The following is a 26,926-nucleotide window of genomic DNA, read 5'->3' as shown; positions in this document are numbered from 1 at the left end:
AAATAATAGACTATCCTTGGTTTAGAATTGTTTGTGTGAGATTTGAATACATAGAATCCTGATCCCAGGACATACAGGAACACCTTTAGAGCAAATTCCTTATGTAAGTTTGTTTTAATGACTTAATTTGTCTGACAGAAAGTTGAAAAAGTTTAAAAAGTTTGGATTATTTGAAAGCTAGAGCTAAGTAGGTTCTGCTAATTTAACAGCTGTTCTAAAAAAAAAAACCCGTTCTTTATTTAATTATTTATTTTAGAGATGGGGTCTCGCTCTGTTGCCTAGGCTGGAATATAGTGGTGTGCTGATAGTTCGCTATGTTGCCCAGGCAGATCTCAAACTCCTGGCCTCAGCCTCCCAAGAATCCAAGATTAAGATGCAAACCACCATGCCCAGTCACATCAATCAGAATGGCTATTACTAAAAAGTCAAAAAATAACAGATGCTGTATCCTGATACCAAAGCCTGGCAGAGACACAACAAAAAAAGAGAATTTTAGACCAATATCCCTGATGAACATCAATGCAAAAATCCTCAATAAAATACTGGCAAACCGAATCCAGCAACACATCAAAAAGCTTATCCACCATGATCAAGTAGGCTTCATCCCTGGAATGCAAGACTGATTCAACATATGCAAATCAATAAATGTAATCCAGCATATAAACAGAACCAACGACAAAAACCACATGATTATCTCAATAGATGCAGAAAAGGCCTTTGACAAAATTTAACAGCCCTTCATGCTAAAAACTCTCAATAAATTAGGTATTGATGGGACATATCTCAAAATAATAAGAGCTATTTATGACAAACCCACAGCCAGTATCATACTGAATGGGCAAAAACTGGAAGCATTCCCTTTGAAAATGGGCACAAGACAGGGATGCCCTCTCTCACCACTCCTATTCAACATAGTGTTGGAAGTTCTGGCCAGGGCTATCAGGCAGGAGAAGGAAATAAAGGGTATTCAATTAGGAAAAGAGGAAGTCAAATTGTCCCTGTTTGCAGATGACATGATTGTATATCTAGAAAAGCCCATCATCTCAGCCCAAAATCTCCTTAAGCTGATAGGCAACTTCAGCAAAGTCTCAGGATACAAAATCAATGTGCAAAAATCACAAGCATTCTTATACACCAATAGCAGACAAACAGAGAGCCAAATCATGAGTGAACTCCCATTCACAATTACTTCAAAGAGAATAAAATACCTAGGAATCTAACTTACAAGGGAGGTGAAGGACCTCTTCAAGGAGAACTACAAACCACTGCTCAACGGAATAAAAGAGGATACAAACAACTGGAAGAACATTCCATGCTCATGGGTAGGAGGAATCAATATTGTGAAAATGGCCATACTGCCTAAGGTAATTTATAGATTCAATGCCATCCCCATCAAGCTACCAATGACTTTCTTCATAGAATTGGAAAAAAACTACTTTAAAGTTCATATGGAACCAAAAAAGAGCCTCATAGCCAAGTCAATCCTAAGCCAAAAGAACAAAGCTGGAGGCATCATGCTACCTGACTTCAAATTATACTACAAGGCTACAGTAACCAAAACAGCATGGTACTGGTACCAAAACAGAGGTATAGACCAATGGAACAGAATAGAGCCCTCAGAAATAATGCCACACATCTAACAACTATCTAATCTTTGACAAATCTGACAAAAACAAATGGTGAAAGGATTCCCTATTTAATAAATGGTGCTGGGAAAACTGGCTAGCCATATGTAGAAAGCTGAAACTGGATCCCTTCCTTACACTTTATACAAAAATTAATTCAAGATGTATTAAAGACCTAAATGTTAGACCTAAAACCATAAAAACCCTAGAAGAAAACCTAGGCAATACCATTCAGGACATAGGCATGGGCAAGGACTTCATGTCTAAAACATCAAAAGCAATGGCAACAAAAGCCAAAATTGACAAATGGGATCTAATTAAACTAAAGAGCTGCACAGCAAAAGAAACTACCATCAGAGTGAACAGGCAACCTACAGAATGGGAGAAAATTTTTGCAATCTACTCATCTGACAAAGGGCTAATATCCAGAATCTACAAGGAACTCAAACAAATTTACAAGAAAAGGACAAACAACCCCATCAACAAGTGGACGAATCATTTGAACAGACACTTCTCCAAAGAAGATATTTATGCAGCCAAAAGACACATGAAAACATGCTCATCATCACTGGCCATCAAAGAAATGCAAATCAAAACCACAATGAGATACCATCTCACACGAGTTAGAATGGCAATCATTAAAAAGTCAGGAAACAACAGTTGCTGGAGAGGATGTGGAGAAATAGGGACACTTTTACACTGTTGGTGGGACTGTAAACTAGTTCAACCCTTGTGGAAGTCAGTGTGGCCATTCCTCAGGGATCTAGAACTAGAAATACCAGTTGACCCAGCCATCCCATTACTAGGTATATACCCAAAGGATTATAAATCATGCTGCTATAAAGACACATGAACACGTATGTTTATTGCGGCACTATTCACAATAGCAAAGTCTTGGAACCAACCCAAATGCCCAACAGTGATAGACTGGATTAAGAAAATGTGGCACATATACACCATGGAATACTATGCAGCCATAAAAAATGATGAGTTCATGTCCTTTGCAGGGATATGGATGAAGCTGGAAACCATCATTCTCAGCAAACTATCACAAGGACAAAAAAACCAAACACCGCATGTTCTCACTCATAGGTGGGAATTGAACAGTGAGAACACATGGACACAGGAAGGGGAAATCACACACTGAGGCCTGTTGTGGGGTGGGTTACAGGGGAGGGATAGCATTAGGAGACATACCTAATGTAAATGAAGAGTTAATGGGTGCAGCACACCAACATGGGACATGTATACATATGTAACAAAGCTGCACTTTGTGCACATGTACCCTAAAACTTAAAGTATACAAAAAAAAAAAAAAAAAAAAAAACAGATGCTGGTGTGGTTGCAGAGCAAAGGGAATGTTTATACACTGCTTGTGGGAGTGTAAATTTGTTCAGGTATATTGGAAAGCAGTTGGCAATTTCTGAAAGAACTCAAAACAGAATTATCATTCCACATAGCAATCCCATTATTGGGTATATGCCCCCCAAATATAAATCATAGGGTACTACCATAAAGACACACGTATATTTATTGCAGAACTATTCATAATACCAAAGACAGGGAATCCACCTAAATGCCCATCAATGGTAGACTGGATAAAGAAAATATGCTACATATATACTATAGAATATTACATAGCCATAACAGTGAATGAGATCATGTCCTTTGCAGCAACAAGGATGGAGCTGGAGGCCATTATCCTAAGTGAACTAACACAGGAACAGAAAAACCAAATACCACATGTTCTCATTTACAAGTGTGAGCTCATCTTTGAGTACACATGGACACAAAGTGGGGAATAACAGACACCGGGACCTACTTGAGGGTGGAGGGCGGGAGATCAGTGAGGACCGAAACACTGTCTGTCAGTTGCTATACTTATTACCTGGGTGATGGAATAATCTATACACCACCCCCCTGTGACACAAAATTTACCTATATTACAAACCTATACATGCATCACTGAACCTAGAATAAAAGTTAAAAAACAAAAGAGTTACCACATTTCAATTCTTACATATGGTTCTTCTCACAGGCTTCCTGACATATGCAGTTCTGTATTCACTAAGGCCACTGCTAACTTGTGTGTTACTTCGTAACCCTTGCAGAATTGTTGATAGTGATTTTTTATGACCCGTGAGGTCAGTGAGAATTTGAATAACAAAAAATGGAAAGAACTCATTACCTTTCTCTTTAGAGCTTGGTTTTGTGGAAAATCTTAGGAAGATGAGGCATTAATAAACATTTTCAAACGGTAGATTTTTCTGACTAGAGGGGACCATATAAGTGTACAGGGAAATGTTTTTGGGTTATGATGTTCTGGAATTTGTCATTTCAACTAATCGAAAGACTTATGAATCTGTGAAAGTCCAGGAGTTGTGGTAAGAACTGTTTTCTTATTCCAGTCCCACCACGATATTATAGAATGACTTGAAAAAATTATTTCTCTGGATCTCAATTTCATTGTTGGGAGACAAGAAAATTTTAGACTAAAGCTTTAGGGTATTTTTCAGCTCTGTTCATGTTTATTTTTTGTTTCTCACACACAGTTTTGGCCCATAATGGGTACTCATTCAAAAAACACTGACTGATCCTGGCCTTCACAAAACCATGTGTTTCTAAGAAAGAGAAGTGGTCCCACGGGTTGGGCAAACAAGCAGAGAAGGATATGGATGAATAAACCTACAAATTGAGCGTCTTGCTGAAGTGTATCATAAAGAAGATCTGCCTGGCTCCAGACATTTGATAGCATGCCTAATTACTTTTGACAAGTAGAACTGCTGGTGATAAAAGTTATGTCAACATCTGAGTGAGGCGTAGAATAGCAGTACCTAACTTCTTAGGGAAGGCTTATAACCGAGACACAAGAAAAATAAGGCCAATAGGAAGGGTATCCAAGTAAATTAGAATAAAGTCCAACCTACAGAATGTTCTCAGCTGAGGTGTAAAAGATTCAATTGTAATTGGCAGAGAAAGTATTTTCTTTCTACATGAGAAGAGCCAGCGAGAACAATGGAAAGGACCCAGCAAATAAATGAGACATTCCAAAAAGATGGAGAGACTGATGTGGCTATGTAGCTCAAACTGACTCCTTCCTACTACGTTTTATATTATCTTACCTCTTCTTTTCTCAAAAACAGTTTCCTCTTTTTCTTTCCCTTGTGTCTTCCTGTCACTTCTTGAAAGACTTGTTATTTAGATTACGGCTTCTGTATACCAATGAAAACTTGTACTTGAACCATTAAGTTGAAAGATTCTTACTCAAAGGCCCCTGAGAGATTCTGACAACATAACTGCTTCTAGGGACTTGAGAAATGACCAGTTTCTTTGATTTCCCAGGGGAAGCCACCACAACAAAGTCCTCAAGGTCAAAGCTCAGTTTTACACTGAACAAGAAATTGCAAATTTTGACTTTTTGGTGGGTTCACAGGGAGGTCACCAGGACTAGTTCCTACACACATTGCCAGTAACAACAGACTTGTCAACAATGAAAAAAAAAATCCTTGGAATATTGTTGCAAAGTCTCTGTGGATGGATTTAAAAATTTGATGAAGACTGGGCATGGTGGCTCATGCCTATAATCCTGGCACTTTGGGTGGCCCAGGCAGGCTGATTGCCTGAGCTCAGGAGTTCGAGACCAGCCTGGGCAACGTGGTGAAACCCTGTCTCTACTAAAATACAAAAAATTAGCTGGGCATAGTGGCATGCGCCTGTAGTCCCAGCTACTCAGGAGGCTGAGGCAGGAGAATTACCTGAACCCAGAAGACGGAGGTTGCAGTGAGCTGAGATCATGCCACTGCACTCCAGCCTGGGCGACAGAACAAGACTCTGTCTCCAAAAACAAACAAACAAACAAACAAACAAACAAACAAACAAACACTTGATGAAATGATTGATCAACTGGATGTAAAATATGATTAAGTGGATCAAAGAGTAAAGAGTGACTTAGAGTGCAACTGTAAACACATAAACTTAGGTATAGTAAGGCAAAATTTCTCATTTCTGTGACTTTTGCAAGGTTAAACTTATAGTCTTGTTGTCTTTTTCCAAGTCAAGGCACATTGACTCAGGCTTCTCCCTGTGTCCCCTCTCCCCACAAAAGTGATTTGATGTTCTTCTGCTCTTTTGAATCTCTATTCACTCTATTAACTCTTCTCTGATATTTCAGGCAATAATCTCAACGAACCTTGGAAATCAGGTCTAAGCTTGCATAGGCAGACTGTCTGCAAAGCTAATAATGTTGCTGAAAATCCAGGTCATCATTGTTAAACATGGGGTTCTTTCTTGACCTGGCAAAGCATCACAGCTATGTCTGTGTTTGGAGAACCCGGGTTGTCTGAAAAGAAGCATTATTCATTTACAGCATTTTCTGCACTCTTCATTTGAAGTATCCTTTTTGGAAAGATTGTACCAGGGGTCTCTAGACCCTTTCCAATCATAACTCCTAGATAGGAGAGTGAAAGTTTTGTCCATAAGAAATTTGACACTTCACTCAAGAAAAAACACTTTTCTTCTAAAAATTGGGGGGCACATCTGAAACAAAAGAGACTTAATTCAAAGACAATTATAATTGTTTTATAGCAGTGACGAGAATGTACTAAGACAAAACTCAGTTGAAAGGTCTATCTTGGATTGGGAAGTGAACTATCCAAGAAAAAGAACTTGGGCTCTTGAAAAGCCTGATTGCTGCAGAAAACCCTTCATACTGCTCAGTCACTTTAATGTAAGTTTTGGGGAGAAAGAATTTTTGCTTTCGATCATAGTTTTCAGGCTTGTTGCTTTAATATATCATTGTTTTTAATGTAAACATTTCTAAAATGTTTAAATCCTATTTGAGTCCCTGGAGCTGTAAGCTCCTTTTGCATTGATTAGGGACTGACTGTAGACTGAGTCCTTGGTTTTGTTTTTCCTCTAGGTAGAGTTGTAATAAATTTTTCCCCATAGTTTGGACTTTGGAAGTTGGCCCACTGAGCTCAGTGGCTATTCTACCCTTGCTTTCTCAGGAAGGACAGAAGATAGCACTGCTGTGGAATGCTGCTGAGAACTGCAGGACAGCCCACTGAGAAAGCCCTTCCGAGGGTCAGTTTGGCAAGAGCCACAAGAAAAGAGGGTGAGGGTTAATGACTCCCTTCGTGCAGCTTGCTGGCAGCGGTACTTTACCTCAAATGGAAATTTCAGAAGTTTCGGTACTGCTCACAAGAGCATTCCTGGAGTCGAGTAGTAGAAAGCAAGGCCAAACATAATGTAGTGACTCTGCTGAACACTGCTCTGTCTCCAAGAACTCATCATCATCATCAAACAGCATTTATTAAAAGCCCACACGCATATGGTGCAGAACAAACCACATTAAACAAGCACAGTTGGGCTGCTCGTCCTCTGGAGGGCCACAATTTAAAACACTAAAAAATCAACTCTGCTTCTGTTAGGCTTTGTTCTTACAACCCAAGAACATTGAGAAAGATCAGTTACACGTTGAAAACATTAATACAAATAACAATTATTATTACGCTAAAAATAATATTAAATTAATATAGATAAAAGTTATTTAGTACTTTCTCGGTGCCAGTACTATGCTATTTGCTCATATTATTGCAAAACCCCATGAAGTAGGTGGCATTGATATATGTATTTTATGAAACAGGCAACTGAAGCTTAGAGAAGTTAATCATTTGCTTATGAAAACAAAGCTACCAGGTAGCAGAGCCAGGACTTGAACCTGGGTTTATTGAAATCCCAAGATCATATGGGCCATATTACCAGATCTCATTAGAGTTGACAATTGGCCTTGGGCTGCTGAGTAGAATAGTTATATTCACAATATAATAATTTCTAACTTTCATAGCATAGTAATTTATCTATGACTTCAATAAAGTTCATTAGCTCTTTATTTGAAATGGTGCTGATTCATTCATTAATGGGATTAAAAATTTTCTTTGTCATGGCAAACCGGTGGGTCTCAAGGGTCTTGACTAGAATACTTTACACACTAAATTGAATGAGGAAGATTAATCTAGATAACTTGTCAGAATCACCTAGACCACAGAATTTTGAAATTCATGCTTCCTATAATAATCTATGCTGATTAATAATCTTCATATTGGAGGTAAGAGGATTCAACTAATTTCAACCTCTTCTCCTTACTATATATTTTTCTAGTTAAAGCAGAGAGCTGACTGAAAAGTAGTTAGTGGAATTGCACAAAATGAAATCTATTTTGGGAACCATGCCCTCTCTTCTTTACCACTGTTCCTTGCCTATGAGGCTGAGCATAATGAGTGGCAGCATGGAAGTTAGGCAGATAAAAATTTGTATAAACAAATTTTATAGATGGCACAGCAACTCAAAGATGGAGAAAAATCCGGGAGTGGAGACGATGTGTAACTTACAGAACACACCTTGTGCTATAAAGAAAGCTTATTTCTTGGCCAAAGAGTTTGGTCCCTCCCTATTTTTATTTACTATTGGCTATATACTATTAATTTCTCTATATTATAAAATAATTATTATCCTACCTGTTTATATATTGATGTTTATGAACATCTTCCCCAACTTTAATATTCAAACTACATTTTTGCTTAAGTGTATTGATTTACCTGTTTAAAACATCATTTGTTCTCTTACCTGAACATTATGCTGACTTTTACAGACACATCTTCGAACTATTAAGCTAAGTAATATCCAAACTATTTTTTGTTGTTGTGGAAGCATGTGGTGGATGCTGTGGTATGCCTTCTGCATTGCCCCTTCAGGTCTGAAGCGTGCATTTCCACACCTGCGAGAAGTATTGGCTGTAGACATTTCATGGCTGAGTATCACTTTGGAGATTGCTCTAGAATAAAGGGAGCTGCTTTGCTCAAGGTATACCCTCTTACTGGAGTTAGCTCACATCAAAGAACTGGTCTATGCAGATGTACGAAGACCTGGCCTTTTTGTCTCAATTCTGGAAAACTTGGAAGAGCCCTTCTAGCTCCGGGGCTCTTGAAGGACTGGCTAAGACCTGTTAGAATTGCACACTGACGTTCAACTTCCCCCTCTGTCCAATTCTTATTTCTCATTCCTTTATAAGTATTGTTCCATCTTAGAATCTGTTTCCTAGGGAACCCAATTTAAACACCAGTTAGAATGTCTGAGGAAGCAGAATCTAAAATGCAACTTTGAAGCTGGATCCCTTGCTGGCTGCAGGGAAATGAGAACCCTGCCACAGGTATTAGGTGGGGAACTGATAGCCCCTAGCATGCTATAGCAGTGCAGTTGTTAGAACTTTTACAAGTTCTGAGCTGGAATAGGACATGAGTGGAAGGTAATGCACTGGCAGGAGCAATATCTCAGGCATTTGAGCAGTTCTAGGGAAGTAGTAATCACCAGGCCAAGGGAATCAGATTGCTTTTCCTAGATACTAGCAATGCACTGGAGAAGAAAGACAAGGAAAGGCTAAGGGTGATTAATCCCCACTTTAAGGCAAAGTATGAAAGCCAGGGGACTTTCTTGGCAGCATACAAAATGAATTTTATCTTCTATAAACAGAAGAAAAAGTCGAAGATCAATTCCAGGACTTAATTATGGGAACAGTGGAACTGCAGAGAAGGTTGTCATTTCAACCTCAGCAAGTCTACTATACCAAGATCAGGGCCTAGGTAGGAAGCAGAAGGACTCTTGAGATTTGAAATGGGGACATCTAGGTTAATTTCCTCAAAAATTTTGTACCTGCCTGTTTCTTTGAATCCTCTGGGCCCACATAAGTAGCCCACTCCCCAGTAAATCCTGTTTGAAGATGACACACAGGCTTTGAAAGACAACACATGCTCTTTTCAGGAACTCTCCTTACCTGCACTTCTGGGCACCAGCTAAAAAAACTAGAGTTAATTTACAATATAACCCAGCCAGAGATGTGCTGGGCTATATTATTTCAAATATCAAATTAGAAGAGGTTTACAAAAGGTAATAAAATCTGGTTAAGGCCAGATTTGTAGAGCTATAAGTTGGTGTAACATTTTTGAAAGGTATTTTGTAAAATATATTAGCCTTAAACATACTCCTATATTGATCCAGAAATTCTCCTTCTTAGAAACTATTCTGAAGAAATTATATATATAATATTACACACACATATATAATATACATAGACAAAAATGCCAATTGGAAGGGATTTTTATGACAGAATCCATTTGAAAACAACCAAATTTTCTATAATAGAAAAATGTCCAGGTAAATTATGGCACATAGTAGAATGTATTATGTAGGTATATAGTGTTAATATGAAGCACCTTAAGGATAATTATGACATGAAAATAGTCAAGATAAAGCTAAATATCATATGATGTCAAAACACAAAGACAGAGACTTTGACAAAATATTAAAAATGGTTTTCTCCCCCGGTAAAGTAATAAATACATTATTTTCATTTTATCTTTTTAAATGTATATTTCAACACTTTCCAAGAGAGAATTTTTAAATTTTACAATGTGGCAAATTTTTATTTTAGAAAGTAGACCTTGTGGTCTAATCTTTTACTTCTGATGCTGAGCTACAGAGGCAGAGGTGAAGGGTGGATAAGTAGGGGATGGTTCCTTTTCCTGCTTGTCCCCAGAAACGCCTGGTCCTTTAAATGAATCATTTGGTTACTTTGACTAGTAGGAAGCAGAGTCAGTGTCCATTATTAGAACTCTCACCCAGTCTCACAATTGTCTCAAACTTTGTAAAAAATGAGGTTCATTTGGGAGGCTGAGGCAGGCGGATCATCTGAGGTGAGGAGTTCGAGACCAACCTTGCCAACATGGTGAAACCCTCTCTCTGCTAAAAATACAAAAATTAGCTGTGTGTGGTGTCACATGCCTGTAGTTCCAGCTACTAGGGAGGCTGAGGCAGGAGAATAGCTTGAACCTGGGGGGCAGAGGTTGATGTGAGCCTCGATTGCACCACTGCACTCCATCCTGGATGACAGAGTGAGACTCCATCTCAGAAAAAGAAAAAAAAAATTAGGTTCAGGGTGTGGGACTGAATTGTCTTCTCTGAGGTTGTGAAAATGGAAAATATCTTAAAATTATTAAAGCTGTTTGGGATGCAATCTGTTAGCATCTTAAAAAAATCCATTAGTCCCTATCCTGGAAATCTAACTCATAGGAATGAAAGCATTGGCATATAATGACACATATATAGTCAATACTGCTGTAACACTTGACTTTTAAAATGTGAATTTGCTAGAGTGAAGCTGATATATTAGGGAACACATTGAACATAGTGTGGATTTTGCTTTTGCTTCTGCATTATTTTTTCTGTAAGAAATACTAGAGGATGGCAGGAAACTGCATCCGGCTGAACCAAGCTGCCTGGCAAAACACAAAACAGACACCACTAATATCTCCAGTTACCTCAGTTCACTGCGTTATGAGCTGTACCTATCCACATCTAGTATTCCAATGTTCCATCTGATTTCAGGTAACCATCCATCTACCACTTCACAATAACTCACAAATTACAACCCTACTTCTGCCCAGTTCTTCATGCAAATTTCAGGTTTTCTTCAAGGTTAAGTGCCATATTTATTATAGTATTTATGTATTTCCTAATGTGTATTTAACACATGTATTACCATTTTAAACCATTTTTTAGGTTCCTATCTTTTTTATATGTTGCTGTTTTGGGAGACTTTTTGAATGTTGAGTCCCCAACCCATTTTTCTCCAGAAGCTCTGTGGTTTTTATTGCACAATTTTGCATTGCATAGTGATTTTCAGGATGCATATATTATCTTATAGCAGAATTGAGTATATAAGATTATTTACTGCAGCTGAGTATATAAGACTATTTATTCTGTTTGTAATGGCCGAAAACAAGAAACAAAGTAAATGTCTTACATAGGTTATGATCGAATAAAATGGGTTTATTCGGGCCATGGAATAGTGCAGTCTTTAAAAAGAGTGCATTAATGCTATAAAAGCACCTTAGAAAGATTTTCATAATGTAGTGTAGCTATATATATATTTTAGTACCTACTATATGTCAGACACGATGTTATGCTCTTTGGTATGTAATTTACCTAAAATTATGTTTGGGCATACAAATGTAAATGAGTGCAATGGGAGTTTAAAAAAATTTTTAAACATTATTATTATTATTTTATTGTACTTTAAGTCCTAGGGTACATGTGCACAAGGTGCAGGTTTGATACACAGGTATACATGTGCCATGTTGGTTTGCTGTACCCATCAACTCGTCATTTACATTAGGTATTTCTCCTAATGCTATATCTCCCCCAGCGCCCCACCCCCTGACAGGCCCCAGTGTGTGATGTTCCCTGCCCTGTGTCCAAGTGATCTCATTGTTCAATTCCCACCTATGAGTGAGAACATGTGGTGTTTGGTTTTCTGTCCTTGTGATAGTTTGCTGAGAATGATGGTTTACAGCTTCATCCATGTACCTGCAAAGGACATGAACTCATCATTTTTTATGGCTGCATAGTATTCCATGGTGTATATGTGCCACATTTTCTTAATCCAGTCTATCATTGATAGACATTTGGGTTGGTTCCAAGTCTTTGCTATTGTGAATAGTGCCGCAATAAACATACGTGTGTATGTGTCTTTATAATTGCATGATTTATAATCCGTTGGGTATATACCTAGTAATGGGATCACTGGGTCAAATGGTATTTCTAGTTCTAGATCCTTGAGGGATTGCCACACTGTCTTCCACAATGGTTGAACTAATGCATTCCTACCAACAGTGTAAAAGAGTTCCTATTTCTCCACATCCTCTCCAGCATCTGTTGTTTCCTAATTTTTTAATGATTGCTATTCTAACTGGTGTGAGATTATATCTCATTGTGGTTTTGATTTGCATTTCTCTGATGACTAGTAGTGATGAGCATTTTTTCATGTGTCTGTTGGTTGCACAGATGTCTTCTTTAGAGAAGTGTCTGTTCATATCCTTTGCCCAAGTTTTGATAGGGTTGTTTTTTTCTTGTAAATTTGTTTGAGTTCTTTGTAGATTCTGGATATTAGCCCTTTGTCAGATGAGTGGATTGCAAAAATTTTCTCCCATTCTGTAGGTTGCCTGTTCACTCTGATGGTAGTTTCTTTTGCGGTGCAGAAGCTCTTTAGTTTAATTAGATCCCATTTTTCATTTTGGCTTTTGTTGCCATTGCTTTTGGTGTTTTAGTCATGAAGTCCTTGCCCATGCCTATGTCCTGAATGGTATTGCCTAGGTTTTCTTCTAGGGTTTTTATGGTTTTAGGTCTAACATTTAAGTCTTCAATCCATCTTGAATTGATTTTTGTATAAGGTGTAAGGAAGGGATCCAGTTTCAGCTTTCTACATAAGGCTAGCCAGTTTTCCCAGCACCATTTATTAAATAGGGAATCCTTTCCCCATTTCTTGTTTTTGTCAGATTTGTCAAAGATCAGATGGTTGTAGATGTGTGGTTTTATTTCTGAGGGCTCTGTTCTGTTCCATTGGTCTATATCTCTGTTTTGGTACCAGTACCATGCTGTTTTGGTTACTGTAGCCTTGAGAGTTTGAAGTCAGGTAGCGTGATGCCTCCAGCTTTGTTCTTTTTGCTTAGGATTGTCTTGGCAGTGTGGGCTCTTTTTGGTTCTATATGAACTTTAAAGTAGGTTTTTTCCAGTTCTGTAAAGAAAGTCATTGGTAGCTTGATGGAGAAGCCATTGAATCTATAAATTACCTTGGGCAGTGTGGCCATTTTCACGATATTGATTCTTCCTTTCCATGAGCATGGAATGTTCTTCCATTTATTTGTGTCCTCTTTTATTTCGTTGAGGAATGGTTTGTAGTTCTCCTTGAAGAGGTCCTTCACATCACTTGTAAGTTGGATTCCTAGGTATTTTATTCTCTGTAGCAATTGTGAATGGGAGTTCACTCTTGATTTGGCTATTTGTCTGTTACTGGTGTATAGGAATGCTTGTGATTTTTGCACATTGATTTTGTATCCTGAGACTTTGCTGAAGTTGCTTATCAGCTTAAGGAGATTTTGGGCTGAGACAATGGGGCTTTCTAAATATACAATCATGTCATCTGCAAACAGGAACAATTTGACTTCCTCTTTTCCTCCTTGAATACCCTTTATTTCTTTCTCTTGCCTGATTGTCCTGGCCAGAACTTCCAACACTATGTTGAATAGGAGTGGTGAGAGAGGGCATCCTCATCTTGTGCCGGTTTTCAAAGGGAATGCTTCCAGTTTTTGCCCATTCAGTATGATATTGGCTGTGGGTTTGTCATAAATAGCTCTTATTATTTTGATATACGTTCTGTCAATACCTAGTTTTTTGAGAGTTTTTAGCATGAAGGGCTGTTGAATTTTTTTGAACACCTTTTCTGCATCTATCGAGATAATCATGTGGTTTTTGTCATTGGTTCTGTTTATGTGATGGATTATGTTTGTTGATTTGTGTATGTTGAACCAGCCTTGCATCCCAGGGATGAAGCCGACTTGATCATGCTGGATAAGATTTTTGATGGGCTGCTGGATTCAGTTTGCCGGTATTTTATTGAGGATTTTCATATTGAGTTCATCAGGGATAATGGTCTAAAATTCTCTTGTTTCATTGTGTCTCTGCCAGGTTTTGGTATCAGGATGATGTTGACCTCATAAAATGAGTTAGGGAGGATTCCTTCTTTTTGTATTGATTGGAACAGTTTTAGAAGGAACGGTACCAGCTCCACTTTGTATCTGGTAGAATTCGGCTGTGAATCCATCTGGTCCTGGACTTTTTTTGGTTGGTAGGCTATTAATTATTGCCTCAATTTCAGAGCCTGTTTTTGGTGTATTCAGGGATTCAACTTCTTCCTGGTTTAGTCTTGGGAGAGTGTATGTGTCCAGGAATTTATCCATTTCTTCTAGATTTTCTAGTTTATTTGCATAGAGGTGTTTATAGTATTATCTGATGGTAGTTTGTATTTCTGTGGGATCAGTGGTGATATCTCCTTTATCATTTTTTATGGCATCTATTTTGATTCTTCTCTGTTTTCTTCTTTATTAGTCTTGCTAGCAGTCTACCAATTTTGTTAATCCTTTAAAAAAAAAGCAGCTCCTGGATTCATTGATTTTTTGCAGGGCTTTTGTGTCTCTATCTCTTTCAGTTCTGCTCTGATCTTAGTTATTTCTTGCCTTCTGCTACCTTTCGAATTTCTTTGCTCTTGCTTGTCTAGTTCTTTTAAGTGTGATGTTAGGGTGTCAATTGCAGATCTTTCCTGCTTTTCCTTGTGGGCATTTAGTGTTCCCTCTACACACTGCTTTAAATGTGTCCCAGAGATTCTGGTATGTTGTGTCTTTGTTCTCACTGGTTTCAAAGAACACCTTTATTTCTGCCTTCATTTCATTATGTACCCAGTAGTCATTTAGGAAGAAGTTGTTGAGTTTCCATGTAGTTGTGCAGTTTTGAGTGAGTTTCTCAATCCTGAGTTCTAATGTGATTGCACTGTGTTCTGAGAGACAGTTTGTTGTGATTTCTGTTCTTTTACATTTGCTAAGGAGTGCTTTACTTCCAATTATGTGGCCAATTTTAGAATAAGTGCGATGTGGTGCTGAGAAGAATGTATATTCTATTGATTCCTGGTAGAGAGTTCTGTAGATGTCTATCAGGTCTGCTTGGTGCAGAGCTGAGTTCAAGTCCTGTATATCCTTGTTAACCGTCTGTCTTGTTGATCTGTCTAATATTGACAGTAGGGTGTTAAAGTCTCCCATTATTATTGTGTGGTAGTCTAAGTCTCCTTGTAGGTCTATAAGGACTTGCTTTATGAATCTGGGTCCTCCTGTATTGGGTGCATATATATTTAGGGTTGTTAGCTCTTCTTGTTGAATTGATGCCTTTACCATTATGTAATGGCCTTCTTTGTCTCTTTCGATCTTTGTTGGTTTAAAGTCTGCTTTATCAGAGACTAGGATTGCAATCCCTGCTTTTTTTGCTTTCCATTTGCTTGGTAGATCTTCCTCCATCCCTTTATTTTGAGTCTATGTGAATCTTTGCATGTGAGATGGGTCTTCTGAATACTACACACTGATGGGTCTTGACTCTTTATCCAATTTGCTAGTCTGTGTCCTTTAATTGGGGCATTTAGCCCATTTGCATTTAAGTTTAATATTGTTGTGTGTGTATTTGATCCTGTCATTATGATGTTAGCTGGTTATTTTGCCCATTAGTTGATGCAGTTTCTTCATAGCATCGTTGGTCTTTACAATTTGGCATGTTTTTGCAGTGGCTGGTATTGGTTGTTTCTTTCCATGTTTAGTGCTTCCTTCAGGAGCTCTTGTAAGGCAAGCCTGGTGGTTACAAAATCTCTCAGCATTTGCTTGTCTGTAAAGGATTTTATTTCTCCTTCACTTATGAAGCTTAGTTTGGCTGGATATGAAATTCTGGGTTGAAAATTATTTTCTTTAAGAATGTTGAATATTGGCTCTCATTCTCTTCTGGCTTGCAGGGTTTCTGATGAGAGATCTGCTGTTAGTCTGAGGGACTTCCCTTTGTGGGTAACCCGACCTTTCTCTCTGGCTGCCCTTAACATTTTTTCCTTCATTTCAACCTTGGTGAATGTGACAATTATGTGTCTTGGGGTTGCTCTTCTCGAGGAGTATCTTTGTGGTGTTCTCTGTATTTCGTGAATTTGAATGTTGGCCTGCCTTGCTAGGTTGGGGAAGTTCTCCTGGATAATATCCTGAAGAGTGTTTTCCAACTTGGTTCCATTCTCCCCATCACTTTCAGGTACACCAATCAGACATAGATTTGGTCTTTTCACATAGTCCCATATTTCTTGGAGGCTTTGTTTATTTCTTTTTACTCTTTTTTGTCTAACCTTGTCTTCTCCCTTTATTTCATTCATTTGATCTTCAATCTCTGATACCCTTTCTTCCACTTAATTCAATTGTCTATTGAAGCTTGTGCATGCATCATGAAGTTCTCGTGCCATGATTTTCAGCTCCATCAGGTCGTTTAAGGTCTACTCTACACTGTTTATTCTAGTTAGCCATTCATTTAACCTTTTTTCAAGGTTTTTAGCTTCCTTACAGTGGGTTTGAACATGCTCTTCTAGCTTGGATAAGTTTTTTATTAGCGATCTTCTGAAGCCTACTTCCGTCAACTTGTCAAAGTCATTTTCCATCCAGCTTTGTTCTGTTGCTGGCGAGGAGCTGCCATCCTCTGGAGGAGAAGAGGCGCTTTGATTTTCAGAATTTTCAGCTTTTCTGCTCTGGTTTCTCCCCATCTTTGTGGTTTTATCTAACTTTGGTCTTTGATGTTGGTGACCTACAGATGGGGTTTTGGTGTGGATGTCCCTTTTGTTGATGTTGATGCTATTCCTTTCTGTTTGTTAGTTTTCCTTCTAACAGTCAGGTCCTTCAGCTGCAGGTCTGTTGGAGTTTGCTGGAGGTCCACTCCAGACCCTGTTTGCCTGGGTATCACCAGTGGAGGCTGTGGAACAGCAAATATTGCAGAATGGAAAATACTGCTGCCTGATCCTTCCTCTGGAAGCTTCGTCCTAGAGTGGCACCCACCTATATGAGGTATCTGTTGGCCCCTACTTGGAGGTGTCTCCCAGTTTGGCTACACAGGGGTCAGGGACCCACTTGAGGAGGCAGTCTGTCTGTTCTCAGAGCTCAAACACCATGTTGGGAGAACCACTGCTCTCTTCAGAGCTGTCAGACAGGGACGCTTAAGTCTGCAGAAGTTGTCTGCCACCTTTTGTTCAGCTAAGCCCTGACCACAGAGGTGGAGTCTAGAGGCAGTAGGCCTTGCTGAGCTGCGGTGGGCTCCACCCAGTTCAAGATTCCTGGCTGCTTTGTTTACCTACTCAAGCCTCAGCAATGGAGGATGCCCCTCCCCCAGCCAGGCTGCCACCTTGCGGTTTGATTTCAGACTGCTGCACCAGCAGTGAGCAAGGCTCCATGGGCATGGGACCTGTTGAGCCAGGCATGGGAGAATCTCCTTGTCTGCCTGTTGCTAAGACCTTGGGAAAAGTGCAGTATTTGGGTGGGAGTGTCCCATTTTTCCACGTACAGTCTGTTACAGCTTCCCTTGGCTAGAAAGGGAAATCCCCCGACCCCTTGTGTTTCCTGGGTGAGGCAACGCCCCACGTACTATGGGAGTTTTTAAGAACAAACAGGTAAACAAACATAAACAGAGATAATTGGTGCTTCCCAATTTGTTGCAGGATCCAGATTCATAAATAATTCACTATAATACAAGTCAAACAGTGACCCCAAAAGGCTGATGGGGTTTTCCAAAAGACAAATGTTACATGTTAGTAATATAGCTGAGGGAGAAACACCATCCTGACTTAAACTCTAAGCATTTTAGACATGATGAGTCAGGTAAAATATATATGTATCTATATGTACTAATGGAGTTTTTAAGATGCTGACAGATTGCATCCCAAACATATATATATAATATATATATATATGTTTTTATATGTGCTATTTTATGTCTACCTTTTAACTTTCCTGAAATATGGGCTCTTATGAGCAGATTTATTTGGTATAAAGGAACAGTTATCAAATGGAGTCTCTTGTTTAGGTGAAGGATCCATGGCTAGTGTGTTCTAGCATGTCAGCTTATGCTTATGGATTTTATGCACTCCCTCTGCAAGAAGAAAGCATAGCCAATGGGTATTATTTATAATACATTCACTATAACCACTCAGAACTTTTTTTTTTTTTTGAGACAGAGTCTCTCTTTGCCCAGGCTGGAGTGCAGTGGCGTTATCTTGGCTCACTGCAACCTCTGCCTCCTGGGTTCAAGAGATTCTCCTGCCTCAGCCTCCCGAGTAGCTGGGGTTACAGGCGTGCACCACCACGCCCAGCCAAGTTTTGTATTTTTAGTAGAGACGGGGTTTCACCATGTTGCTCAGGCTGGTCTCGAACTCCTGACCTCAGGTGATCCACCCACCTCGGCCTCCCAAATTGCTGAGATTATAGGCATGAGCCATCATGCCTGGCCCAACCCCTCAGAAATTTGATGACTTTTTTTCCCCGTGAAATATCACAATGATTTCAACAGTGAACATTCATTACATGCAGCCAGGAATACAAATCTTTGTTCTCTTCAAACACCAAAAAGAGGCAGCTACTTGTATTTACTCTATGCTCATGATAGTTCTTAAAAATACACACATCACACACACCTTTGAAAAACATATTTTAAGGTATAGGAAAGTAGAAAAGAAGGTATAAAAATTATAATTATAAAGAACTTGCTGTGTACATGTGGCTCCTGATATTTAAGGAGCAAGTTACAGGATGTCAAATCTGATTTCTTCTTTTTTCTTTTAGAGTTAATGAGAAAGGACAGGAATATGCCTTTAAGTAGAAGAGCAAGATTCTGCAATATGTTTTTTATAAGCCATCAGAAACTTGCTAATAGATTTCTTTTCTCTTTGAAACTGTCAGATTGAAGGCTGAGCAACCCAGTCTCATTTTCTACTGAAGGGATGGTAACTTGTGGCTTCTCCACTTTGGCTTATTAGGTTTATGATCCTGTCATCTCTATGGACAGCTTCCTTTTAAAAAAAATCACACACTTGTAAAAGATAGAATGCAGGTGTATATATATATGTAAACAGTCAATTTCTTTGAATGGCTCTCAAGTTAGATTTGTCTTTGGGTTGTATATAATTTATTTTTGCTTAATTTAACTTGCCAAGAATTATTGAGTGATTCAAAAGACTTTGCTATTCAAAACATTTTCAAAATTACCCTTCAACTGAGGAAGAACTTGTCATAAAAACATAACAAGGCAAACATAAAATTGTACTTATGTAGTAACAAACTGCTGAAAAGGAAGAAGAGTCTCTGAGCTAGAAATTTAAGATTTTTATTTCTATTGCTATTATTTTCACCGACTTACAATCAATCAATCTCTGTGACACTGTTATTTATATCTTTTTCTAATTCTCACCTCATATAATAATTGTTGAAGCAGAAACAGTTTCTCGAGTTTGGAATTAAAAAGAATTGCCATTTCCTGAGTGCATATTGCTACCAATGTTGCTGTAAGAAATAAATAACTTCTGAATCAAAACATAGGAATCTGTAGCAGTTGCCACAAACCAAAGAATCCTCAAAATTTAATATTTTCTTGTTTTAGTTCCAACTTCTCATTCCGGGATAGAGGAATGCTGGGATATCCTATTTTCTGCTTATGATTTCTGTGGTCCTTTTTGTTTTTGTTTTGTGTTTTCTCAATACAGAAAATGTCTGATTAAGTACTTTGTTGACTCATTCTTGTTTAAAGGGAGGTGGCAGCATCTTCCCACTGAGCTCTGTTCACTAGGCAGCAGCCTCCGTTTCAGACGGAGTCAGGTATCTACAGTCCTGGTGGGAAAGCTAGAAGAGGGAGGGACATGATACCTGGGGTTCTTTGCCCAATCTCAAAAAGAGGGCTTCTCCTCAATTATTTTATGCTACAACTTTGTTATTTGCTTTATCCAGGCCAAGTCAAAAGCATCTCATGATTCTATTATTGTTTATTTTGATTTGTTTTGGCGTGAGACACATGTTGAAGCTTTTTATTTTTTTTTTCTGTTGAATGGTTGAATGTTTGCATTTCAGAATTTTACTGTTAGAATTGTCATGTAGCGTGAGCCAAGTTTCTTTGGTTTCTACTAGATTTTGATTTCACTCATACCAATTAGAGGGAGTTCCAGCAGTCAATTTCTTGTCTTAAAAAGCAGTAAGTTGTTTGTCATAATTCTGGTCATACCAACAGCAAGGTCTTCTAAGGCAGCTCTAGAAAACAATTATAGGAAAAGGAATTTTGAAACTTGATTTCTGTTGCTGGACTCAATCACTGAATATTCTAAATCAAGGTTTTCCCATTTCTGCCTCAGTTTCTCCCCCTGGAATATACAAATGGTGTTGTATAGGGTATCATATAGGAACGATGCTTTATTGGGCCATAAATCTAAATAATTATAGGACCTTGGCAAATCCTTCAAGTCCTCTTTTAGAAGATGCACATTTGAAGCTACACTTAATTAAGCAAAAATTATTTAAGAGGTTTGCCCCCCAAAGCACTATTAGAATATATAAATCTATAATCATGCTTGAAAACATTATTCTTAAAAAGCCAACAGCAAACTGTGTAGAAAACATATTCAAGTATAATGCACATGAAGAATTCTCATCAGACCAGCTGAATTAAATGGCAGATGGATATGTAACATCTTGGTATGTGGGCAGATTTAAAATCTAAGTGTTCACATTTATTAATTCTAAAAAAGCATAAATTTCCATTGATTTGAATCAGTGCAAACACACAATATCTACATTATTCTACTTTTCCAATGTTTCTAATAAGGAGAATTTTTTTCTCTGATATGAGCAGAAGCATATCAAGTTTAGGGCTAGAAATTTGGGTCTCCAGATAAAAATCTTTGCAGGAGTCATGATACTCTTTTGGCTATTTCTTTTGCATATGCTTTTGTTTCGTGAGCCTTCCTGCTTCTTGATCTGACCTTTTCAGTAATACATTAAACTGTCAGTTTCTAGTGCTTATTTGGATTATTTTCAGACCGAGCACATAGATTTTATAGTAAGTTGTTATAACACCATTTTGACTCCTTAGTAACTCTTTCTCATCATAATAATATTTGCATTATATGGAATCATATGTATTTTGCTGGGCCAGGATAAGATGAGGGTGAAATACAGAGAACGTGTTTTAAAGCCATTTATGTAAAAATGAGAATCTGGATGAATGCCATTGCCGTCCAGCTATTGACCTGCAGGATATATAACGTATACCACTGGCATGGAACATAATCTGAAGTGATTTAGTAGGAAGGATAAAACATCTTTACTGAGGTCTGAGGGGCAAAGGAATACTTTTCATAATAGTTTTCCTGAACTTAAGCAAAGAATATTAATATTTGTGTACATTCTTGTGAAATACATATACTTTGTTATATCATTTAATACAGCCTCTCCAAAAGTAATGTAATAGAATACATGAAACTGACAATGTAATTAGGATTTATCTCTCAATTTTTATCTTTGAAAACAGCTCTGGAGTACTAATTACCAGGAGAGCTGTCAGGAACAAGGTGAACACAGATTTGACTTGGTTTCAATTCATTCATGCTCCACTTGTTGCTGGATTTGGGCAATGGAAGGTCTGCCCGAATGCTGGATGATGGTCAGTTGAGGACCACACAACTGTTAGTATAACTTAGGCAAGGGTCATCAAAGGACCCCCTACAACAGCAATCCTATTCAGTAACTCCTGCACAGTGCCTTGGATTTGTAAAATGCTTTCACATCTATTTTCCTTTTTGAGCCTCACAAAAATCCTTTTGTCTAAGTAAGGTAGATGAAAATATTCCAGTTTTATAGATGGGAGAGCTCCAGTTTGGAGGGACTAAGAAACTTGCCCAAAGTTACAAAGTAGTAAGTGATAGCTGGGGTTCAATTACAGTTCTTGGAACTTAAGTCCAGCAGTCAGCCTCTATAGGCTGCAAGTAAGGTGAGACAGGGAATAAATCTATACATTGTGGAAATCACTCCTTTGATGGTCTGTGCTTAACAACAGACTGAAATGCTCTGGGCCATCTTAATTACTGAAATATCCAGATGCTATAAATTCTCTTTAGTGCTAATTACTGATGTAACTTCTAGTGTTTCTGTCTGAAGGTTTGAAAATTCTTTCAATATTCCAGGTCATTAATAACACCAGATGTGCCAGGAAAAGCACATGGTAGCTTTAAGTTATAGAGGGCAATTCCCAGGCAAAAACAGCCCCTGTTGTATTTATCTTTAATAAGGATTATGGTTTGTTTCTTAATCAGGATAACATCTAAGGAAGAGAAAAGCAGTCAGTATAGAAAGATTTCCTTAAACACCTTCCCTCTTCCTGTCCTGACTCTCCTATCCATCCTTCTCCAAATATTCTGGGCATGAAACAAAACAGGCAAATGTTGTTTGTGGACTGAGAATTGCTTCCCAGATGTCTCCTTAAATCTTGATCAGTTCTGCCTCAGATTTGGAATGTTTTAACCTTACTACTATAATCTTGAGTTCTTCCAGTGACAATCCTGAATAACCACCTTGAAAGGCCATTCCACATAATCTTGGGGAATGTCTCTTGAAGCTCAACTATTCTTCAGACAATTCTCATCTCCACCCTTCTTGGTAAATTCGCATTTTCTTCCAGCCATTTGTCTCACAGAAACCAGGAAATCCACAGCCTTTTGACCCAATCTGAAAGGAAAATTTCCCAGGAAGACTTAACGAAAGAAAGCAAGCCACAAAAGAGGAGGAAATAAAAAATGACTCAAAATGGCTTCAGAGCAAAAATAATCAGTTAATAATTCTGTGGTCACATAGACTTTTTGTCCCAGAAATATAATAATGAAGATTGTTCATTTTACATGTCTGTATGCTTTTATAGAAAAGATCTTTTTGAATTTTTGAAATTCTCTTTTAATACTTTGGTCATCAATCAGTTGTCTAGAAGGTAAAAGTAATTGATTATTTTTCTGGGGCATCTAATTTTTATTACCTATTTATTGATCTTCTCTACTTAGTGCAAACTATTGTGTATGTTGCTGGGAGGGGTGGTTTGGGTACAGTGAGGAAATACACTGATTCTTACCCTCAAGGAGCTATATTAAACTATTAAACAAATATTCTAATTTTTGTGGGTACATAGTAGGTTAATATATTTATAGGGTACATGAGATATTTTGATATAGGCAAGCAATGTGAAATAAGCACATCATGGAGAATGGGATATCCATTCCTTCAAGCATTTATCTTTTGAGTTACAAACAGTCCAATTATACTTTTTAAGTTATTTAAAAATGTACGATTGAGTGATTATTGACTATAGTCACCCTATCGTCCAATCAAATAGGATTTATTTACTCTTTCTATTTTTTTGGTACCCATGAACATTCCCAACCTTTCCCTGAGCCCCCTACTACCCTTCCTAGACTCTGGTAACCACCCTTCTACTCTTTATTCATGAGTTCAATTGTTTTGATTTTTAGGTCCCACAAATAAGTGAGAAAATGCAATATTTGTCTTTCTGTGCCTGGCTTATTTTCACTTAACCTAATTATCTCCGGTTCCATCCATGTTGTTGCAAATGACTGGATTTCATTCTTTTCTTATGGCTGAATAGTACTCCATTGTGCATATGTGGTTCATTTTCTTTATCTGTTAATCTGTTGATGGACACTTAGGTTGCTTCCAAATCTTAGCTATTGTAAACAGCGTTGCAACAAACACAGGGGGGTGCAGATATCTCTTCAATATACTGATTTCCTATCTTTTGGGTATATACCCAGCAGCGGGATTGCTGAATCATACGGTGGCTCAATTTTTAGTTTTTTTAAGGAACCTCCAAACTGTTCTCTGTAGTGGTTGTACTAAGTTACATTCTAACCAACAGCATGCAAGTGTTCCCTTTTCACATTTTTCATTGTTGGCATATAGAAATGCTACTGATTTTTGTATGCTGATTTTGTATCCTGCAATTCTATTGAGTTTGTTTATCAGTTCTAAAATTTTTCTTGTGGAGTCTTTAGGTTTTTCCAAATATAAGATCATATCATTGGAAAACAAGGGTAATTTGACTTTTCCCTTTCCAATTCGGATGCCCTTTATATCTCTCTCTTGTCTGATTGCTCTAGCTAGGACTTCCAGTACTACGTTGAATAACAGTGGTGAAAGTGTGCACTCTTATCAAGTTCCAAATCTTAGAGGAAAGGCTTTCAGTTTTTCCTTAGTATGATACTAGCTGTGGGTCTGTCATATATGGCTTTTACTATGTTGAGGTATGTTCCTTCTATCTCCAATTTTTCGAGGGTGTTTATCATGAAGTGATATTGAATTTTATAATCTCAAATGCTTTTTCAGCATCAACTGAAATGATCATATGGTTTTTTTATCCTTTATTTTGTTGATGTGATGTATCACAATGATGGATTTGCGTATGTTGAGCCATCCTTGCAGTCCAGGGATTAAATCCTACTTAGTCATGATAAATATTCTTTCTAATGTATTGTTGAATGTGGTTTGCTAGTATTTTGTTGAGAATTTTTGCATCAATATCCAAGGAGTTACATTAAAGGAAGATAAGAACAGCACATTTAAAATAAATTGGGTTAAATTTTACACCAAGACAGTGAAGATTTTAAAGCTACAGAGAAGGGACACATGGCTCTGTAAAAAGGACAGACTCTTCTTGAGCTCTAATAAAGTTTATATAAAATTGACTAGAAATAGCTATTTCACTCATTTTATTGAGTCTTGGATACCTTCTTATTTTTCTTCTACTTTTTGTTAAGAGTTATTTACAAATAAGAGCAATTATTTGGGGGTGTCTGAAATGTAAGGTAGAGAGGATTCTGACCCTCAGCTGTATTGGTGTCCTGAATGATTTCTGGTGGGAATTTCCACCAGGCAGTTGATGGAGGACGCTGATAAGTCAAGCTTGGTGAGGAGATGACTTGGAATTGATGTTTTATTGAGTTCTTGTCAGAATACATGCTGGGATTCTCAGAATCAGTGAGATGATATAAATATAACAACTGAAAACATCTGGCCACAAAGTTTAGAGACCCTTAGAAAAGCAGAGACTTTCTCCATTAACCTCTTGCTTAAGTTGCATAGACTAAGGGTGGACATGGTGGCTCATGCCTGTAATCCCAGGACTTTGGGAGGCTGAGCTGGGTGGATAACTTGAGCCCAGGAGTCCAGGAGTTTGAGATCAATCAGCCTGTGCAACATGGCAAAACCCTGTCTCTAAACAAACAAACAAAAACCCAGAAAACAAAAAGCGTAGACTGTTCTAAGCAAGCAGGGGCCTCCTGCTAGTTGGGAAAACATCTGAAAGCTTTGGAGGCTCCCTGTTTCCTTCAGGTAATAGTTTGATAAGTTTATTTTTTTTCAATAATACACCAATGCGCCTAAGTTGATAAATCACTTGAATCACTCAGTAAACTAACTTAGCATAACTTGAATTCATGATCTATCTCTATACTTATTATCCTATCTCCTGAGTGATTAATTAGTTGCTATACACCACATGCTTGTTAAAAAAAATCGTTGTTTTTTTTTTTTTTTTAACTTCATGGCTTAACAAAAGTCCATAACTGCCTTAAGTAAGAAAATGGTAGAAAATTGGAATTGTCTTTCATTTCTTAATTCTTTAACTTGTGCAAGATGTGTTTCGGACCTGACAACAAAAGCAACTAGAATTATTTCTCTCTGTGTGTGTCTGTCTCTTTATATATTTCACATATACCCCAAAATGTATTATGAGGAAAGAAAATAAAGCTGGTCAAATATCTACATAAGAACATTTTAGGAGACCCTTCTTTTTGGGAAGTGGAATGGGGTAGGGGGATGTACCATAGTAGTCTGTTACATAAATTAAAAGAATGCTTTAGACCAGTGGCTTTGTTGCTAACTTTATCTGCCTCAGAGAAAAGGAAGACTTCCTGAGTGCAAACATATTTTGTGAAAAGGAGTGGGGTCTTCGTTGGAAAAAAAAAAAAAGCAACAGTGGAAAGACTGGGATGCTTGGAAAAAACATATTTTAAACAGTTGGACAAAGACAGCTGGTTCATTTTTTTTCTTCTTGCCAAGCCATTTCTACTTAGGATTCAAAAAAAAAAAACCACAGTTCGATATTGAATTCAGAACCAAATTTTCAAAGAAATTCATTGCCAGGGGGCATACATGGAATTCCCACCAATGATAGCATAAAACACGAAAGGATAACAGTCTGACCTCCCAGTGTGGTCTCTTCTTCTGGAACACCAGGTAACCAGCTAACAGTGTATCTTTGTACATAGGGTAGGGTCTTTCCTCTTTCTTCATATACCCCTGGCTGGCTGTCTTTTGCAGGTCTAAGTTAGGCACCCCTTGTGGTCTTACTTCATGACGCCATTAACCTCTCTTTTGAAATGACTGGCAGTTCACAGAGCACACTTTCTCATCACCGCAGTCCAGTCACTCTCCTTCCTCTCAGGTGCCAAAAACACCCAGCACAAGGAACACAAGGCCAAGTTGAGGGTGGGGTGTGACTCCCTGGCCAATATTTAGTCGTAGAAAAAACAGAAAATATGAATCAGATGTTCTTGTTCAATACTTACTACTTTGACTATTTCGGGCAAGTCTCTACCTCACTCAGGCTCATCTGTAAAATGGGGCTATTGTTAAAACCCAACTTGTATTATAGCTGTCTTTATATGTAGACATGCTATGTAAACTGGAATTTACTATGTAAAGCTAGTTGTAATTAACATGAACTATGTAGTAAAACCACTATTTTTTTCAGTTTGTCTG

General features: G+C 38.0%; 1 long non-coding RNA gene across 5 annotated transcripts in view; it reads left to right on the top strand.

Moving 5' to 3' along the window:
* The first annotated feature begins 8,748 nt into the window (after positions 1–8,748).
* The window catches only part of LOC134809580 (uncharacterized), a 147,770-nt gene continuing 129,592 nt past the window's right edge, over positions 8,749–26,926 (top strand). For 4 of the 5 annotated variants that reach the window (XR_010155667.1, XR_010155666.1, XR_010155665.1 and 1 more), the window contains exon 1: positions 8,749–8,832. This is a non-coding gene — a long non-coding RNA (uncharacterized LOC134809580). Of the gene's footprint in view, positions 8,833–16,976; positions 17,138–26,926 lie in introns of those variants that run through there. The other variant, XR_010155668.1, reaches the window with a different exon arrangement.

Source organism: Pan troglodytes, chromosome 2 (genome assembly GCF_028858775.2).
Source record: "Pan troglodytes isolate AG18354 chromosome 2, NHGRI_mPanTro3-v2.0_pri, whole genome shotgun sequence".
Lineage (NCBI taxonomy): Eukaryota > Metazoa > Chordata > Mammalia > Primates > Hominidae > Pan > Pan troglodytes.
Note: the sequence above shows the minus strand (reverse complement) of the source record. Positions and strands in the feature narration are given on the sequence as shown.